The sequence below is a fragment of the Filicampus tigris genome, chromosome 9, assembly GCF_054856515.1.
Source record: "Filicampus tigris isolate MCC_2025a chromosome 9, RoL_Ftig_1.0, whole genome shotgun sequence".
In the NCBI taxonomy this organism is placed as follows: Eukaryota; Metazoa; Chordata; class Actinopteri; order Syngnathiformes; family Syngnathidae; genus Filicampus; species Filicampus tigris.
In genome coordinates this window covers 20,431,325-20,446,481 of record NC_141225.1, presented here as the reverse complement: position 1 = coordinate 20,446,481, position 15,157 = coordinate 20,431,325, and the positions used below count along the sequence as shown (strand labels likewise).

Below are 15,157 nucleotides of genomic sequence, written 5' to 3'. Positions count from 1 at the left end.
ACATCCATACTAGCAATGAAGCGTCTGAAAGTGATGTTGCTCCAACAGGGTCCAGCATGCCATTTCATTTCAAGGCTGCACATTTATCAGAGAGCCACAGGAGGCTCCAGTGGTATAACAACAAAATTGGACGCATCCACGCTGGATCATCACACATATGCACATGCACATTTCGTATGCCCACAAACACACATGCACACGCAAACACAAGAATACGGACAAAGCTGTGAGGCCGAGGTAACAGGAGCAAAACAAACATCCCCAGCTGTTAGCCATATAATGACACCTCTTTGGGTTACACTGACAGTAATAGCCCTCCAAGCAGCAGTGGGATATTATGGCACGACATACAATGCAATCACCGCAGGAATGTTGTACAATCATATTACACTACGGAAGAAGAGGCATTAGTATTCATGACACACAGAAAATACTCGATGGGGGAAGAAAATCTTGTTCTAAATGTATTTGTAATTGGGTATTTAGACTTGCCGTTGAAAGATTTCTGAACACGTAAAGTGGAATGTCACTAGGTGCATCAGAATTACTTCCACATGTCAAATCTCCTTTAACCCATTAAAGCATGAAGCCCCTCGTGAGACATTTCTCTAAAACCTATGGTCGTCTTTGGAGTCACCCTCGAAAACCTGACATTTTTGCCACCTACAAAATAATTAATATCTCAGTGCCTGTAGCAGATATAAACAAAATAATTTGAGAGCTTAGACATGCGGCTTTCACACAGGCACGGGTTTATTGACCTTTAACAGGGTTTCATTTTACATTTTGATCAAATGTAAATCAAAATCAATGAAAGAATACCTATTGAGTTGTGATGGACGAATGAAGCTTCATGAAGCTCTCTTGGTTTAAGATGCAGTGGAACGTTTCTATTGTACGAGCTTTTATCTTGAAATCAAGAGCACCATCTAAAGGAGTAAAACATATCACAAGTGCTTCATTGAAGCTGCATTTTCCAATCACTACTGTAAAGTCAACAATGTAAACAAACAGGAAAATGTATCCATTGGACCATTAATAATTATTACATATAGTGTAATTGAGGCCTTTGGTATCTCTGCATTTAATAGTGATGTGCATAATGCACAATAATCGCATTGGCAAGTACTTCCAAAAGATAGTAAAAAGAAGAGTTAGTCTACAAAGTTTAGCAATTTTTGGGCAGAGAAAATAACATGATGACATACGACAAAACCAACAGTAGCCTCATTAAAGAGTCTATTTTTACCTTTCTAAATCGTCGTTTTATTCCTTTATGAAAAAAAAAAATCTTGCCACAAAGTTCATCTTGGAGGGGGACATCAAAAGCTTCCATTTTTGTTCTCGTGGTGGCGTTCTTTCTTTTGACACAAAACAGGTGCTCAAAAGCACTGGGTGAGTATGGTAATGAACACGGCAAAGAAGTGCCAAACTTGTTTCTATAAGACGAAGGTGCTCGTTTAGCGAGAAATTAAGCTACGCTGACTTTACACACTCACACATGTATTTAATAAGAATCAGTCACAACTGGTTTACAAACACATGCACGCACATGCACTTGCTGAAGCAACACAACTCGCCCCCTATATGTATGACACATTTTGGAGCTAGCTAAATACCACCAATGACTTTGATTGCCACAAGGATTCTAAGTCTGTCTTTCTGTCTATATAGTGCACACTCCACAACGGACAGTTTATTGCCAACATGGTTGGGCATCAGCCGGTGTGAAGCACAACTACATCACAGCAGCATTCCGAAGCTCAACACCGTGAATGATGCGGGTAAGTGATGGAGCCGCATGCGCAGCCAAACACAAGCACTTCTTCCATCTGGCCTCGCGTCACTTAGTAAGACATTGGCTGTAATATCTGCAGGGGAACACACACACAAAAACACACAGCCGATTTGATGGAAAGACGGCAGAGGTGGTTTAAGGGGAGTGCAGGGAGGAAAAAAAAAAAAAAAACTCAGAGCAAGAAGCCGTGACAACAAACCGATATTTTCCTCTACAACAAGGTTCTAAAAAGAAATGGAAACTTTTGATCTCAACCAAGTAAATCACTGAGGGCGGCATCTAATTTAAAATCAGTAGGGTTCGTGTGTTCTCATACAGTACAACAATCGTCATTTTGAGATGTGATGATAATGAGCATGCATCGATCTCTCAACCACACAATCGCTCAAATGCTTAGAACTTTCATTCATAACATTTTACCATCATACAGCCATAAGACAGACTTTCACAAACAAGCTCATGGGAGGAAATGTCAAAGGAAAAGGAATATGCGTTCAGGCACCCATAGAAAATTGGGACAACTGATGAGTGAACATACATGCACTGACTTTGTTATACAGCTCATACTGTACAAGTAAGCCCGTCTCTTGTACAATAATGGCTGTTGTCAATTTGTTGTCTTCAATTCTTGTTCTGCTATGAACTACAAGAGCATGAGCAATCACTTGCCATCCACCCTAACATACATTTCTGTTCTTTAAAGCGGAAGTCACCCAAAACATATTTTTTTCAACAATATGTTCTATGGGAGCTCAATAATTGAAACAAGGCATTCTGATAAATATTGTGGAATAAAAGTTAATCCACCCATTTTTAGCCTTCTCTAGGGGCGGCCATTTTGTAACTTCTGTTGACTGAAAATGACATTGAAGTTGCTCAGGGCACAGATAACGACTAATCGCAACTCACCTGTTTTCTGAAACGGAGCCATGATTGGTCGTTATCTGAGCCCTGACCATTTGTCATTTTAAGAGTATTTTATTTATTTTACAGTATTTCATTAATTTCATTCCATTCATATTTCATTTTATACATATGAGTCATTGTAAGTGTACAAAAGTGACAAAATGGCTACCCCCTGAAATGGCTAGATTTTGCTGCTTAACTCATATTCCACAAATGCAATATTATACAGAATGCCGTTTTTCAACTAGTGGGCCTGCATAGAACATATCCTTGAAAAATATATGTTTGGGTTGACTTCCCATTTAAAGTTGACCAACCTGCTGCGAACTTAAGAGGTGGCCAACAGGTTCAGGAGGTTCATTGGCACTTTAAAAGCAGCAGCTGGGAAATAACTGAAGCTGCCCTTGAAACATAATATGGCTCGCCGAGCGGAGCACCTACAGTACATAGGGGGCCGCGTGATGATGACTGACAAGCACAAATGAACATGCTGCTCGGTTGCACAAACAGACAAACACAAGTGACCTCTCACACTTAAACATACGTCCAATTTCACCTAAGGGACTTCTTCAGTTGTGTTAGCTCAGGTTCCCTAAGAGAGGAATTAAACATCAAGGTGGTTGTATGTCTTGTCTTGTCTCTTATTCTGTAAATTAGCAAGGTTGTGTAAAATGTACGACATAATGTGTCGAGGACATGAGGCATTGGCCAAGGAAAATCAGTTCATTTGTGTTGGCGAGGCAGCTAGAGGTGAGGATCATTAGTTTGTAATAGTTCTCTTTGTTTGTTTTTAATCAAACTAGCACACTAAATGAGTCGATAGAAAGCGTTTGGAAAAGGGCAGGCATTTTCTAATCAAAGCAATTTGACCGAATGATCACATCTGTCACATCCATTATGGATCGACAAAAAAATCACATGGAGTTGACATAGGGATGCACATCAACTCCTGCTTGTCTTGAAGACATATTGCCCAGTTCTGATAAAAATGCAGACATGGGAGCACCGAGGCTAAAATCTTACCATCTAATCCATCACAGAATTACAGCTTGACAAGATAACTGCTGTGGCAATATTTTCCATACTGCGGTAATAAATATTACTGAATGCCAATAGTGTCTTCTTGCAGGAGTGGAGAAATTGCATGGAGTAGACACAGAATGCAGGACAAAAGGTCTCCTGGCTAGCAAAACAGCTGCAGTCACACACGAGAAGCCTCATGATTACCCCTATAAAGGCATTCAGAAACTCGGTATCTCATGGCAATTGACACTGGAGACTATGTGTGTCTGGTTTTGTTGGATTTAACTGCAGCGTTTGATACAGTGGATCCTAGTATTCTGTTGGATCATTCGCAGCACCAGGTGGCGCCCTTGAGTGGTTTAGATCCTATTTGGCTGGCAGAACTTTTTGTGTTAGACTTGGTTGCTCCCGCACTGCCCCACTGTCGTATGGTGTTCCACAGGGTTCAATTCTGGGGCCTCTGCTGTTTTCATTGTATCTGCCGCCTTTGGGTTCCATCTTAAGGAAAAGAGGTATTTCCTTCACTGCTCTGTAAATCACAGTGAATATCAGTAATTCATGCCTTCGACACATCCTGGCTGGATTGTATTATCTGATCTGCAATAGTGAATTTCCTTTTCAGTAACTGTAAATCATAAGGTTAACATGTATGTGGGTAACCATGCTACTTCAGGTTGACCAAAATCTACTAATACTGGAGAATGCAGGAGAAAACTGTCCTTGACTGAGGTAACAATCCACCACGCACCACCAGTCAGACTGGGTGAAAAATGTGACAAAAGGTCACACACTGCGGAAAAATTATGATATGAAGAGCATTTTTCATTCATTTTTTTAGTCTGGAGACAAATGAGGGCAGATGAGGTGGTAAGAGACACAAAGGCAGCAAAAAATGAACGAGGGCGTGGAAATGAAGCTGCTGCGGCTTGGGTTTAGCGATTGTTGGCGTCTCATTCTTCAGCGGCGGCAGCACAGGACTCAATCAAATTCTCCTCATTCCTGACCACGCATTTGCAAGCAGGGGATCTTGTTTGGCTTGCTCAATTAAATGCCCACCCGCACATAATTAACAACAGTTTTGTCCACAGATCAATAAAAGGCCTGTTCATTAAAAGTCCCTTTGCTTCCTCGCTTCGACTGCATCTGAGGAGGTGGCAAAGCCTGGCAAGCCTGCATTCCGGATTCTCGACTGTGGGTTGTGTTTTTTTTCCTCTCTCAACTACTGTAAGATAGAGACAGAAGTCAAAGGAACTGGAGGCTCAGAGGGTTTAGAAAAAGCTTTTGAAATGGAGTGAATAGACTCGTGGTGTCGTGGAAGCGCCAATGTGAGAGTAACATGAGCTTTGCTGCTCATCTTCACCGATACGCTATGTGAATAATGCTTAAATGATTCGACATTGTTGCGGCGCATTCATTGATTTCTGAGGCGGCATGTTGAATTTATGGTTAGTGCGTCTGCCTCACACTTCTGAAGTTCAGGGTTTGAATCTTTGCTCCAGTCTTCTCATGGTTACAAAGGTTTTCTGTCCTTCCCCCCACATTCCCAAACCATGTTTGGTTCATTATAGACTCTAGATTGTTTAAAGGTGTAAATGTAAGTGTGAATGTTTTTTTTTCTCTTTATGTGCTTTGGCAACCGTCAACATCTTACAGCACATAGACCACAAAAATGAATAACTAATAATAATACCATATTTTCCAGGCAACAAGCCACAGTTTTTTTCCTAGGTTTTCAACCATGCGGCTGTATAAAGGTGTGGCTATTCTGTGGATTTTTCTTGCACCGCTAGGGGCACTCCAACCGGAATTAGAATCAAAACTAAGAAAAAAAAAATCAATGCTAAGAAGAATACGCTACTTTTTCTTTAGCAGATAGAACATGGATGACAAATTACAAACAGTTCATTATTTTCAAATCCTCGCTCCTTCATCATGGAACGCACACGAAGAAGTGTTTATATTGCAAGTTGAATGCCATCAATCTTGCTATCCAGGAAGGAAACCGCGTTGCTGCTCGTAAGCTTAGCGTCATTGAATCTATGGTGAGACGTTGGAGGTGGCAGTGAGTGAAATGAAGATAAGTACTGCTTATTTTCTCTTGGTTCTGTTCCATTTTAATCAGCAAAGTTGCTGCCGTTTCAATAGGTACTGTTAGGAAAGAATCTGTTCAGATACATACACGTACATTTACAGTTCAAAATTGTTCTGTAAATGCAGTAAATATCACATTTTTCAACAGAGACAGGTGCGGCTTATAACCTGGTGCGGCTTGTATATCATTTTAGCATTTTATTTTCAAAAATAGAGTGGATGCTGCTTATATAAAGGTGTGGCTTATAGTCCAGAAAATACAGTAACTAAAAAAGTTTATGTCTATCATTAGATTATTTCATTTTCAATTCTATTGTTCAAAAACATTTACTGGAAAATTGTAGCTTTTTGGGAACTGGAACTGATTAGAGTCATTTAAGTTCTTTTTAATGGGTAAAACCAATTCGACATTGTAGTGTATGTTAACACTCATAAACCAAGCTCCCACCACAAATGATAATTTTCAGACAATTTAAGTTAAATCGGATGATTTCCTGTTGCACACCTGATCTCACAACATATAAGCAACAGTTGGAAATCACTGTTATAGAAAATGAAAAAAAAAAAGTGAGCATCGCATTTAGGAAATGGACCGTAACAAGCCATCTTCAATTAAATGCCCAAATTCCTATCCATGTTTCGAAGTGCAAAGACAGCACAACAGCACATGTTACTACTTCCCAACGATCGGATCGATCCAGACAACAGTTTCTGGATTCAACATGGAGTGCCTGGCTGCCAACCACCTGCCACGACTCACACGCCAAGCGATTACAGCGCCGCTTGCTTCAATTTCAGTGCTACGCACTTGAGCGGCAACAAGTATCACGCTCTCCCATCTGCCATGCGAGCGCAGCATGTTTGCGAGATACACTTTAAAGCTGCCACTGTCTCCAAGCCAGGCGTGTTGCTTTTATTATTTTTATGTGGTTTGTAGGAACATCCATCACAATGTTCCATGCACTCCCTAATGTTTGTCATTCGACAAGTTGGCTCATTCGTATCTGCTGAGGTGACTTTGTTATGGTTGAATTCCCAATACTGTTACAGGGCAGCCATCGAAAACCCTTTCTAAGACAAACACACATACACTGTACTATATACACTGTAAATAGTTATCATATCCTACGATGGTGATCTATCCAGTGAGTTCTCTATATGATCCAAGATAATTTGATGCCATGCCATTTTTCTACAATTTTTAACCGTGGACTTGTTGAGAGGCTCACATTGCTGCTGATGTGACCTTAGATTCAGAATTACACATTTATGAGCTACACACAGTGTGCTAATTTAATGGCAAATTTGCCACTAAATTAGCAACTTGACATTAAAAACTACAAAATTGGCATTTTCTGACCTGATGTTTGAAGTGTCTCTCTGACGGTCTTCCTTCCTATTAGATCCTGTTTTGATTGGTAGCTCGGTTTTGAGGATTTTTTTTTATGGTTAGAAATAATGTTTACCGTGAAGATGGACTATTCCATTGCATTAGAAGCAAAGGGAAGCAGTCGAAACAATCATGATAGATTAAGCAGGATCAAACAATAACTGCTTTAAAATGAAGAAAACCTGCCTGTGTTTTTCTAGGTAAGTCCGCCTTTGTGAGGCAGAGTACTGTCTGCCTCACCTAGCACTTGATCTGCCGTTTATTTGATCAGCAAAACTAAATACAAAAATATTACATATTCATTGGCCCTGACTAAAAAAAAAAAAATACGCGCTGTGTCTGAAAATATTATTTTGGAGATGCGAAGAGAAACAGACACTTGCCAATTATAACACTTCTGAACTCAGTGAGGGATTGTACAATCTGAGGTGAACTGTGGTTGCTCACTGCCGGACATATTGTCTCGCTCATGTACTATATTTGAAAATTAAATATACTAATTCAGTAATTATGTGGATGGAATCATGGTTGTTATTGGTTTCAAAAAGAAAATCTGTCAAAAGTGTACACCACCCCAAACCCCAAATCAGACCACCCATGACTAATCCTAACCCTTGCATGCATGAATTATAATCAGGACTTTTAAGTTTTTTAAGATTCTTTCATATTGAACAAAGCAACTTTTGAATAGCTGTCCACTGTTGTGTGTGTCCTGGAAAGGGCTAATGTGAATAAGCACAATAAAAAAATGGATAAATGGACAATCTTCAGTTTTGGGGTTAGGGTTAAACACCTTTTGTCCTTTTTTTCTGTATTCTGTGGTACATTGAAAATGTGCTTCATTTTATTGAGAATGGGTTCATGCTGGGATTATTTAAAAGGATGAAGACAAAACTATATGAAGACTGGGCTCCAGTTCGGCATCTTTGAAACATAAACGTCATCCTCTGCATACTGGGCTCGTGAGGACAAAAAGGGATTGAAAAGAGCGGATTATTGACATACTTGATACAGCTGGACACAGATCAAAAAAGCCATACGTTCTTCTAAGATTAAATCCACGACCAAAACTAATCACGATTTCTATGGCCGGTGGCTGAACTTTCCAGCATGTGTGGTTTTAAGTCTGCGTCACAGCAAGCAACCAATAGAAAAGAGCTGACTATATGAGGTAGGGAAAGCGGAAATGAAAGACATTTTTTCTCATATTATTCTTCCGTATTTATAAGGAAGTGCACCTTTTTTTCTTGTTTTGTTTTTTTTGCGAGCCAATTTAGAATCATTGCATCCTTGGTCAGCCTTGCTGCAGATGGATTCCCTTGTGTAGCATCTGGCCGTCTCTAGGCAGCGTTCATCCCTCTTTTCACTTCCTTGCTGGTAAGCTGGTGTAAAATTGGCCCCTTTGAATCTTCGCCACAGTTGATTCCTCATCCGGAGAGAACGCTGCAAACATTCAACTCTCCCAACCGCTCTCCTTTTAGCCTGTGTAATACTGTATGCTAAACCAGTGAGAAATATGGCACGCGTACCTCTAGTGGTACGTAAAAGAATCACCAAGTACTGTGGTATTTAATTTTAAATTCATTGCATTTGCATTTAATCTTCGAGAACTGTTTGTTCAACAGGGGGATGAAAACAACCATAGTCCGCTGGGTCGCCTTTTACAGTACCCTGTGTTTTCAGATGAAAAGAAAAACATTAGAAGTGGGGATGGAAAAAACAACAACCACAGACTAAGCTTCTGTAAGGGGGCACAGTATGGATTTGGAAAAACTTTTATCAAACAGGCACACATTAATACACAAGACTAGCACCCAACAATTAAATTAGCCCAGATACCATCTGAATCATGATATAAGTACTGCATATTAAAGCGCAATGTTAATGTTCAAACTATGCATAATGTTGCAGTGGCTTGCTGTAATATGAAGTATGTTTATTAGGAATTAAATATCCATTTTATTTTTAATGGAGCCTACTATGCTACTGTATTTGAGTATTTCACTACCGTGGACATTTATATTTGTCAACTAGAACCCAGCCATTTACTGCCACCAATGCATATGTATGTTTTTTTTCAGCCGACAGGTGTGGATGAGGGTTTTGCCCAGCTTGTCTGTGAAATTTGGCTTTGTAAACCACTAAACTAAAAGATCCCTGTAGATGGTGGTGTTGCATACCTTTGGATTTGAGCTCAGCAGAGTTTTTGAGTAGAAGATCAAGACTGAGAGGTGAATCTTGACTTGTCATCAATCATAAGGGAGATAAATGAAAACATGTTGCAAGTTGGAAGAGTATGGAGCAGAATATGTGTCGCGGTAGATAGTCAAAAGTATGTGTTGAGAACTCAGATAATGGACTGAATGGGGACTGCCATGTTAAAAAAAAAAACACTGTAGCCACGCAATAAGTCCACCTACATTGCTCACGGTGCATTTTTTGGTCACAAAACCCAAACATCAGTGGCAAAGTCGCTGCTGTAATTGACATTCATTGTTTCTGCTTCTTGGTCGTAAACTGGTGTTTTGGGCTGTAAAATGGCTGCTAATGTGTCACTCTGCTTTGAAAATGGCTGACAGTGAATTAGGTGAGGTTGGTCATGATGGCACATGGAGAGCAAAGTATTTATTTGGTGGCACTTGGTGTAAAAACAATTGAGAACCACTGTGCTAAACACATCCAGTAACTTCTCTCAGTCTGTTTACTTGGACTGATGGATGAGGCAGCCTGCTTCCCACTCCCCCTCCCCTCCAAGATCCCTGCGCTGGGGTCTGTGCCAAGTCGTATGGATTACGGGACGAATGAAGGTACGTGGCAGCATAAAGAAAAATGTAGACAAACTCTAATGAAGCTCATAAACAGATGTGTGACAAATGGCTTCTTAGTAAAGGCTACTTAGTTAGGCGGCCACTAATTACCAGAACAGCATTAATGCACTCCCCCAGTTGACGGAACGCCGTTTTTCTAATGTTTGATCATTAGCAACACTTCATTAGGCATACCTGCACAATCTCATCTGTCTGACAGTGTTTTATTAAAGTAGAAGTCAACCCAAACATATTTTTTTCCAGAATATGTTCTATGCAGGCCCACTAGTTGAAACTGATTAACATTGTGTCTATGGAATATAGCAAAATGCAACCTGTTTTTAGACATCTCAGACAAATTGTTCAATGCATTCCCTAAAATTATATTACTAGCAGTGGCTTCTCTGCAAGCATGTGTGTTCAGGCTATTCCTTTAATTCTACACATGCACTCGCATATGAACACAGAGTAAATATTGACACAGTTTTGTCTAAGCCCATGCATTAAAAAAAAAATAGATTGAACTGTGGGTATTTGAGATTTGTAAAAGCCTCTCAAAAGCCACCAAACAAGACACGACGGGCTCATTTATTTTCATTTTTCGAACTGAATCCAAATCTTCTCCTTTCATCACTGTCCTCCATAGAGTGTTGACACAGGCAACATTTTAATATGAGCATACTTTCACAATAAAAGGGCCATTAAAAATGTACTTATTCGTCATATAAACTTTTCACGATTTATTGGATGGTCTGGACTTTATATGGCATGATTTAATCAGACCATATTGACCACATTTATAGGCCCAGCAAAGCTGGATTTTTTTAATAAAAAGATGACAGGAGGCTATAGTTGAAATGGGCCATTGAATAAAAGGAGTGATGTAAAAAGAGGCTAGCGTGCAACGTTGCGATGACCATCTGCACGGTGAGTAGCGACACAAAGGTCAGCGACTGTTTTTATTGCTCAACTTTTTTGTCATCAAAGCTTGGATGTGTATTTAGTGTGTGTGTGTAAGTAGCAAAGGTTGCCGTTGATCAGTGCTGGAGGATTTAAAACAAGTAATGCCTCATCCTGGCTGTGTACCAGTGACATGCTTGTGACCACAGTCATCCTCTGCCAACCACAGAAGCTGTTTTGTAGATTTAGCAATCTTACTGTTATTTGTGCTGAACATTTTTTTAAATGCTTGTTTTTGGAGTAACTACCAAAGCCCAAACAATTTCCATATGACTCTCATGAATCACCGTCCGTACAGCCACTCATTAATTGCATTTTACTATGTAACATTGCAGATTTGCATATACTCCTGTATCACATCATACATTATCATATACAGTAGATTATCCAACAGTATCGTTTTGTGTTCCTATATAGTATCATATCGTGTCTTAAATTGCATATCTTATTGTATCACATCGTCTCCTAGAGTATATATCCTATTGTGTAGGATTGTAGGGTATTGTACACTAGCATATCCTATAATATCAGGTAGTATTTATTGAACCATATCGAATTTATCACAACATAAATTATCATGTTACACCATATCGTACCGCACTGGATCGCATCATAATGAGACCCAATTAATTTGCCGAGTTCAGTGGAGTGTAAACAACCCCAAAAAATAATAAACACATTGTAGAATGAAGATATCTGTGACCATATTTATCACAAATGAATATTACTGTCTTTGTAAAACCCCATTTTTTTAATTTTAAAAACACAACTGCAATTATGATTCCCTCAACAAATGATAAACAATAAATTATACATTAATTGATTCTGAGGATGCTATTGGGGTCGGGCAGCATCATGCTATACTGTATCAGTAATTGACCACTTGGAACAAAACCAGGTCACAAGAGAGGGATACCATTACATACAGTATTTATATAATGTAAGTACTGTGTATACTGTACAGTGTGATAAATAAACATGTATAGCATGAGAGAAAAACAAACACAAAACATTATAAATATTAAATAAAGATAGGTTGAACATATGATTGTTGGTACCTAATCTTTAGTCAGAGCAGTCCTGCTCATTAAAAAAAAAATATGCACATGATTATTGTTGTGGTTCAATGCAGTATAATAGTCTCATCGGGATGAGAGGCGTTGTATCACCTTCATCAAGTGCAGAGGTTATTGCCATAACAAGTTCAGTGGGCACCGCTAATCCCTGCAAGACTCTTCTATTTTGATTTGAGCTGAATGAACGACACAACACACACACATACACGCACACACCCCAACACATGCACATTACGTACACAGATATATCAAATTATAGCTTGCAGCACATTCAATTATATCGCACAGCAGATGGCGTAAACATAATCAAACACACATAATCTCAATGATTGGATCTGCCCAAGTTTGATATTAACCCTGATATCCGAGGACGCGACACAGGACGTAAGACTCGGGGAGACCTGAGCTGATGACTCGGCGCTTTTTGAATGTGCAGTAATCCACAGATTTGGAGGTAAACAAACACACACACGCATACGCACCCACTCGGGAAAAGAAGATCAATTGCAAAAAAGTCTGTCATAGTTGAAATAAGCGAGCGACGGCGGGACAGCACGAGCGAGCCAGCGAGCGACGGCGGGAAATAAGAATTAATTGTGCATGGTTATTGTTGGAATCAAGTGTTGGTAACTCAATTATTTTTAAAAATGTATTTCAAGGTATCTTATGGTGTCCTATAGTGTTGTGTTGTGTTGTATTGTTACATACTCTATCATATGATAATGTCATTAGGCATCGTAACGTCATCAGCATCATCATATTGTATCACTGCATACAGGTATCATGACCTATTTTAACGTATCGCATCTTATCGTGATATACCGCATCACATTGCATCGTATCATATTGTACTAAAAGATTTTGTACCATAACATAATGTAACATATCATATTGTATGAACTGCCATATCAGATCATGCCTTATCATACAACAACGTCCTTAAATGGTGCATTGCAGTGTACCATATCATATTCCGCTTTACCATAAACTAGTGAGCATTGTATCATAACATATCGCATCAAATCATTACATCATATGGTACCATAGTGTCACCTACCATATGACCTTTTATTGTATCGTATCTTGTTGTACAATATCGTGTCGCGATCTCGAGAATCAGCATACCATTTCACATTGTGGTCTCCCGTATACGTGTGGATCATATCATAATGTATTGCATCATATCATATATATCACTGCATACTTTATCGTACACTTGCATATAATACCATAATGCATAATATTGTATCATATCATATTATTGCATACTATAAGGTATGGTATAACATCATATCGTGCCTCATTCTACACTTGCATATTGTGTCCTAGAGTACTGCATTGCAGTACTGCATTGGACCAAGTCATTTTGTTCCGTACCGCGTATCTATTGCATCTATTGTATCAGATCACATTATATTGCGCCTTATCATACCCTTGTGTAACATATGAGTTTGTTCTAGGTTTCTTGACATTTGAAAAAGAAAATACCACAAACATTTGGAAGTCAAATAAAGTCAAGACTTTGAACTTTGTCCCCAGCCGTCGGAGAACATCTTGAAACAGATGTAATTTAAAATCCTGAATGCCCTTGCTTGGGTCGTGGAAAAATAAATCCTGTAAAGTTCAAAGGTGTTTGGTCAAGATATGGGAGCGAGCGGTAGAGCGTTAACAAGAAACACGGTGGTCCAAGGTCAAAGCTTGTGTCCTGTAAAGCAGCTTGTATTTTTTTCCGCCCTATACAACTCTCCAGAAGATGGATGGGATTATCTTATCTCGGCGGGTACACACATGACATCAGAACACAGTCGGAAAAAATCAGCGTCGTGCTGGTCAAGCAGAACTTCCCGGCCGGCGGGATTACACAAATAAAAGACTCACCATCCCTCCGCCTGATGACCTCACTGCCACGCTTGAGAGACGACTCTCAGGTCCACAGCCAACAGTCTCGCTTCTGCAATGTCAAAAAGAGACCCCAGAGGGAAGTTGATTGTTTTTCCTGCTTTTTAAATTAATACATTCCCCTGTTAGCTTTCTAATGGAGGAGTTAGTGGGCACACGGGGAGGAGAGAGGCACACTTTGGCAATTTGCTAATGGAACATGAAGGGAAAAATGGTCCGTATGAAAGAGGTGGTGGTGGTTGATCTGCGTGGAGAGGGCCAGACTGAGCTATGGAATATAGGAGCTGAAGTGCTTTACAAAAACTACAATACAATCATTAACTGTCATCTTCATCTTGGGAGTGAGGAAGAGGAGGTACTGTATTAGCCCTGGAGATCCTTCAATAGCCTGCAAACTTCATTTAATTACTAGCGCTGCATCTCCAGGCCTGCTCTACCTCGCTTAGTTCTTACAATGTCAGGAATTGCAGAATGGGCTATTTAAAACAAGTACTTGCCGTCCCACTCCAGCCTCATCGAGTAAACTTTAACCTGACGATGACGTCAATTCTGGAGGGAAAAAAAAAGAAACTCCTAAAAATCTTATTGGTTGCTGTGAATCCAGATTACAAACCAAAGACCCTGTCAGCTAGACGAAGCTTTAGGATTTAGTCCGCTTAAGTTAGTGGAACATTATTTACAATCTTGCTTCACGGGAATAGAGGTTATGTACCGTAAGCAGGGCAGACGTGTAGTTGGCACACACTAACGAAAAGAATTCAGCCTCTTCGGCCTGCACAGTTTATGTTCGAGTACTGACATTGATTAAGCAGACGCTTCCCCCCTTGTCAGAAATATATGTCTGCTATTAAACTGCTCGTTTATTACCTGATTTAAAAGGTAGTCATTTGCGCCACGTTTTCCCAGTCAAACTGTTTTCATGGTAATCTAATAGGAGACTAGTACACCATTTCATCCAAATTGGGCCACTTTTCAGCCTGACTCAATCCCAATCACAAATATCCAATCGTTTGCAGTTAGTGGAAACTAAGTATGTTACAGAAACCTTGGACTGCAAGCCACATGCTGCTTCACCCAATCCACAGCTATTATCTGATCACGTGTTGCATCTTGTTTAGGTAAAATTACATTAGGGCAACCTTGGCTAAAATTAAATATATACAGTTTAACTGTAAAAAAAAAAAAAAAAAAAAGGCCACTAAAAAAA

General features: G+C 39.6%; 1 protein-coding gene across 3 annotated transcripts in view; it reads right to left on the bottom strand.

Annotated features, from left to right (window-relative positions):
- Positions 1–15,157, bottom strand: part of cdh22 (cadherin 22) — a 197,201-nt gene that overhangs the window by 91,451 nt on the left and 90,593 nt on the right. For all 3 annotated transcript variants that reach the window (XM_086040608.1, XM_086040609.1, XM_086040607.1), the window contains one exon: positions 13,930–14,002. The gene's annotated coding sequence lies outside the window, so the exon portion shown is untranslated. The remainder of the gene's footprint in view (positions 1–13,929; positions 14,003–15,157) is intronic.